This window comes from Engystomops pustulosus, chromosome 1 (assembly GCF_040894005.1).
Source record: "Engystomops pustulosus chromosome 1, aEngPut4.maternal, whole genome shotgun sequence".
Taxonomy (NCBI): domain Eukaryota; kingdom Metazoa; phylum Chordata; class Amphibia; order Anura; family Leptodactylidae; genus Engystomops; species Engystomops pustulosus.
In genome coordinates, this window is record NC_092411.1 from 140,380,096 (window position 1) to 140,386,095 (window position 6,000).

The window sequence follows — 6,000 nt, forward strand, 5'->3', positions numbered from 1 at the left end:
TCCCATGGCTGTGGTTTCCACGGTGCCTAAGCTACAAATTATAGAGCAGGTCTCGTTGCTGCCCAAGTCTGAGGCTTAGGTAGTCTCTTCTCCTGATATTGGCATGTGAGCAGACATCACACTCTGATGACAGACGGACGCAATCACGGGGCCCAGTGTGTTCGTGTGCAGGAGGTCTTACATTGAGACATCTTTGATAAATCTCCTCCAAGATATTTTAGGTGATCCATATGTTCTTACTTACCTTTTCTCATGGCTAGACATGTGTGTAACTAGATTCCAAGACAGTTTTCTATGCTACAAACTTACATTTGCTCCTCTATATTAACTCAAGAATTCACATTCGTAGAACTTCCTAATAGATTTGTGCAAAAGCACAACTAGCACAGCACCCATCCTGCACACCTGCACTGCAATGTTACCTGGACCCATAAAGAAGATGAGCAGCAATAGGAGGAAATTCATGCTTAAAGGGGGATTCCCATCTGGGCATTTACATTTAATTTCATTCATTTGCCATATGTAAACATTTCTTCAATTGGATGTTATTAAAAAAAATGTTCCTGTGTGAACTTAATTTCTCATAAATGTATTCATGTTGTCCCTTAGAAATTAGATAGCTTCCTCGGATACGACCACCTCACATTTTGGTAGCAGTGGCCAGACATGTGCTATTGAGCCCTGCCTGACCACCTGGATTCTGCAATCATTACCAGAGGACGGCTGGGGGACATGCAGTAACTCCCGGACATTTTATATACAAAAGACATTTTGTTTCTTTGTGCAATCCCTCTAGCAGAGGTGGCCGTATCTGAGGAGTCAGTCTCTTTTCTAAGGGACCTTATCACTACATTTATGAGAAATTATCTTAATACGGGTAATTTTTTTTAATAACATCTAATTGAAGAAATGTTTATGTATGGCGAATTAATGAAACAGAATGTGAATGCCAAGACGAGAATACCCCTTTAACCTCTGGGCACAATAGGACGTACATGTACATCGCAAAATGTAGTCTGTTGCCGCATCCCAACGTACATATAGGTCTCAGCGATCGCTCAGGCTCAGTAGCAGAGCATGTGTGAGTGCTGCTGGAGCTCAGTTGTATGTGAAAGCCGACCTCCTGCAGTAACAGCAGGGATCCCAGCTGCTAAACCCTATAGACCAGTGATGGCGAACCTTTTAGTGGCCGAGTGCCCAAACTGCAACCCAAAACCCCTCTTATTTATTGCCAGGTGCCAACCAAAAGCAGTAACTTATTGCTTCCTGTTCTTCACCAACTTTCAATCATATTGGTCTCCAGAGGAAAATTTGCATCATTTTAGCTTCTGCGCAGGCTGACAGGCACAGTGTCCCTCTGTACACAGAGAATCGTGGGGCCAGCAGGAGGTCCTCCAAAGATATTTTGGCCCTTTCTACTCATTCTCCCTCTTCCTACAGTCCCAAGTAACAAGGTAACAAGTACGTATCACTTTAACCCCTTAATGACCGCCCTATCGGGTTTTTACGGCGGTCATTAAGGGTACTTCTTCTGATGCGACGCCTTTCTACGGCGGCGCATCAGAAGAAGTTTTCGAGACACCGGGTCTCGCTGGTGCCGGTGTCGGGCTGTGATATCACAGCCCAGACCCGGCACTAACACCCGGGATCGGAAAAACTCCGATCCCGGGTGTTTAACCCCTTGCACGCCGCGGTCAAGCATGACCGCGGCGTGCAAGTGTGTCCCCCGTGGATCGGACCCCCCCGGTGTGCTTACCGGGGGATCCGATCCCTCCTGCCGCTGCCCCGGGTTCCGACGAGTGACCCGGGGCTGTCGGCTCCTCTTCTCACCGGGTCCTGCCTTCCTGGCAGGACCCGGCTGTAAGTAACTGAGCATGCGCAGCATGCTCAGTTACTTTCACTATACACTGCAATACAAGTGTATTGCAGTGTAAAGGCTTGAATAAGCGATCGGATGATCGATCGGATGATCGCTTATTCAAGCCAAGAAGTAGAAAATGTAAAAAAGTAAAAAAAAAAAAATTTAATCTTTTTATAATATAATTAAATAAATAAATAAAATAAAAGTCCCATAATCTCCCCAGTAACACATAAAATGCAAATAAAGTAAATAAAACACAAAACACGTACATATTTGGTATCACCGCGTCCGTATTAATCTGTACAATAAATTTAAATCAATATTGAACCCGCTCGTTGAACTACGTAAAAAAAAAACTCGAAAAACTTCCCATAATATACAATTTTTCATCAAACACCATCACAAAAAATGTTCTAAAAAGTGATCAAAAAAAGTTACGTTCCCTAATATGATACGACTGAAAAGAACAACTGTTTTCGCAAAAAATAAGCCCTCAACCAGATCTGACTACAGAAAAATACAGAAGTTATGGCCCTGAAAAGTTGTCAATAGTAAAAACAATGCGATTTTCTCCAATATTGGTTTTGCTCAGGAAAATTGAGCAAAAATAAGAAAAACTATATAAATGAGGTATCACCGTAATCGTAGTGAACCAGAGAATAAAGATAAAATATTATTTTTACGTTACGGTGAGCGGGGGGAAAAAAATGCTAACAATCCAAAATAAAAATTGATGATTTTGTTTGTGTCCCCCTTGAAATAGTTAATAAAATCTGATGAATAAGCTTTAGACTCCCAAAATAAATTATTTATACATTGTATCTCATCCCATAAAAAATAAGCCCTCATATGATCGCATTACCAAAAAAAATAAAAATGTATAGGTTGTACAATGTGACAATACAAATCTGCTGTGAATGGCGCCTCCATTCATTCTATACTCGGCCGTGCGCCCGTACAGCGGTCACCACCACATATGGGGTATCAGTACACTCGGGAGGAATTGGGCATCAAGCGTTGTAGTGCGTTTCATCATTTAATTTATTCTGAAAATGTCAGTTTTGGCCTAAATGAATGTATTTTCCAAAAAAATTCCATAGTTTCTAAATCGCAGGTCCATATTTTTTAACCCATGTGAAACACTTAAAGGGTTAATGGACTTAATAGAAGTTGTTTTACATGTGTTGAGGGGTGAAGTTTCTATAGTAGGGTAATTTATGGGGTTTTACTATTATTTAGGCCTCTCAAAGTCACTTGGAAGCTGAGTTGTCCCTCAAAATGTGAGTTTTGGCAATTTTCATGAAAATAAGAAAAATCGCACCTAAAGTTCTGCACCTCATAACATCCTAGAAAAATGACCGGAAGCATAAAATATCATCCCAACATAAAGCAGATATTCTGTAAATGTTAATTATCAAACTTTTTGGGTAGTTTTACTTCCTGTCTGGAAACCAGAACATTTCAAACTTGGAAAATGAAGAATTTTTACAAACTTTTGCCAAATTTTCACTTTTTTTCAGAACGAAACGCAAAACTTATCACTTAAATTTTATAACTAGCATGAAGTACAATGTGTCACGAGAAAACATTCTCAAAATCACCAGGATATGTTAAAGCGTTCCGAAGTTATAACCAATTATCGTGAGACATGTCAGATTTGAAAAATCGAGTCTGGTCATTGAGCTGAAAACTAGTGTCGGTGATAAGGGGTTAATATATGACTGAAAGCAGCTTCTTTTATGTTGCTTGGAACTGCAGGAAGATTGTTTGAGTCCTGTCTGGTGTGCTGGGGCGATGGCCCGGGTGCCCACAGAAAGGGCTCTGAGTTCCGCCTCTGGCACACGTGCCATAGGTTCGCCACCACTGCTATAGACGCTTCGGTCAAGGTGACCGCGGCATCTATGGGGGCAGTTCCGGGTACTCACTTGGCTCGGTGCTGACCTCATCCATGGCAGCCCTGGGTTCTATGATGGACACCAGCGCTGCTGGCAGTAAGTGCCTGTTAGATCGTGCTTTCAGCTAACACTGTGCCTGTCAGCCTGCGCAGAATTCATAGGCTGACTAAGGTAAAATTAGATTTTTATATGTGATGGGGCATTAGGGGATTTTTATTCTTTTTTTTTTTTAATTTGAGCTTTTTTAAAAAACTTTTTTTGACTTTGTCCCATTGTGAGACCTGAACAAGGGGATATTGCTCAAATACTGATGTACGAGGCCCGTCTGGATACATCAGAAGACTCTGACCTGTTGATGTATTCGGCGGGGGGCGTCTCTGCTGGGGTATAATTCTATGTCAGGACTTATCTGGTGTAAAATTGTGCTGCAGTCTTGGGAACTGTCACTCCTGAAAGATCACCGGCTGTAGCACATAATCTGGGGGCAGGAACCCCCTCTACCAGCCCACTCCATCGCCAGCTACGCTCCCTTCACACCCACTTATTATAGGGGTGGTGGAAATGAAGAAATAATCAAACTAATGGCTAATTTACTGGCTAATATTTGTGATTATTTAATGGTTTGTATGTGAGATGTCATATAAGCCCTGGTAAATCTCTGACAATATTTCCATCAAAAGACAACTAAATCCTTACAATGTGAAAAAGTGTAAATGTATGTGTATGCACACAGAAATATGTGTTCATTTCTTTAACCAGGCAAGATTAGTACAAGATAAATGTCACCTAATCCCAATAACTCCAGTTACTAACAATAATATATGTCCTAAGACTCCATCACAATACAATATGTGAGCAGAAAAATGAAAGCCTAAAAAGGAAGAATGTTAGGCCAGAATATTACCTCAGGATACAGCTCAGAATAACTCCCTCTGCTGAAGAGATGTCTCTCACTGAACAACATAAGTTTAAACATGAGGTGGAACAGCCATCCACAGAAACCAATTAGATTGCTCCTTTCAGTTTTCAAAATGCCTTAGAAAAATGATATCTGTAATCTGATTGGTTGGCCAGGGTAGCTACTCATTTCTATAGGAACTAGTTTACAAAGATGTGTCATGCAGTATTTTTTTATAAACAGGGGTAATATGATTTCAGTTTGTAATGATGTAAAAGCTATGACTATGGCTTGTACATAAGAACTGTGTTCGCAAAAGGCATCATGTTGTCCATGGCAACCTATCAGACTACAACTAGTATTTAGTTTATGAAAAGCACAATCGGGCTAAAAGAGGTTCAGAGAGGCAAGAGGAACACTATGATATACATGTGACAGAAGACGAGAAGTCCCAAAGAGAACACTTGAAAGCCTCCACAAAAACATTGGAGTGATGGCATCTCTCAGGCTGTTAGTCCGAGTATTATGCTTAAAAGAGTCACCAATAAAAAAAACTGTGCTTTAATTGATTAAAAAATCATGATTTGGGTGATTTTCTATTGCTTTTTACATATTATAAAATCATATAATCATACACCTATTGGCCACCAGAGGGCAGAGCAGCTGTGTACTGCGTTAGTTCATACAGAACACATCCTCAGAGCCTTGGGCTGCGGCCTGCACACTGCTGCCTACAGAGACCAGTGACTGGTGCAGGATGCTGGGTAGCGGTGAGTACGCCTCACAAATCCTCATGGCTCCCAGTATCTTCTGTCCTGTCTTCTGAAACTGGCCGTATGTGCCGTGTCAGGACCCAGGACAGTGCAGCACCTGTAGCAAGAGGGGACCCGAGCTGTGAGTACATGTCAGCTGCTCTGTACTTACCAGTCCTCTCCTGCTCCCGACATTACACAGCCCTGGGTCCTAACACCAGCAGATAAAACAAGCGTCAGAACCTGAGCAGTGCAGTAGGAAGGAGAAGAGGAGCCTGGAGAGGTGTACAATGCCCCCCCACCTCCTTTTATGGTCCCTTTCTCTGCTCCTCCCAGGGCCGGATTAAGGTTGGTGGGGGCCCCTGGGCGTAAAATCTGGTGGAGGCCCCCACTGAGTGCAGCGTGCATACATGTCCTCCTGCTCACTATCCACGCAGTAACACCGCTACATACGGCCACCTGATCCCCAGTAATACATCTATATACAGCCGCCTCGCCCCCAGTAACACAGCTACATATAGCTGCCTCATCCCTAGTAACACAACTACATACAGCCGCCTCACCCCCAGTAACACCGCTACACACAGCCTCCTC

General features: G+C 42.5%; 1 protein-coding gene across 1 annotated transcript in view; it reads right to left on the bottom strand.

Moving 5' to 3' along the window:
* The window catches only part of SHOC1 (shortage in chiasmata 1), a 123,345-nt gene extending 117,672 nt beyond the window's left edge, over positions 1-5,673 (bottom strand). Inside the window, exon 1 of the mRNA XM_072154740.1 lies at positions 5,625-5,673. The gene's annotated coding sequence lies outside the window, so the exon portion shown is untranslated. The remainder of the gene's footprint in view (positions 1-5,624) is intronic.
* Positions 5,674-6,000: the final 327 nt, after the last annotated feature.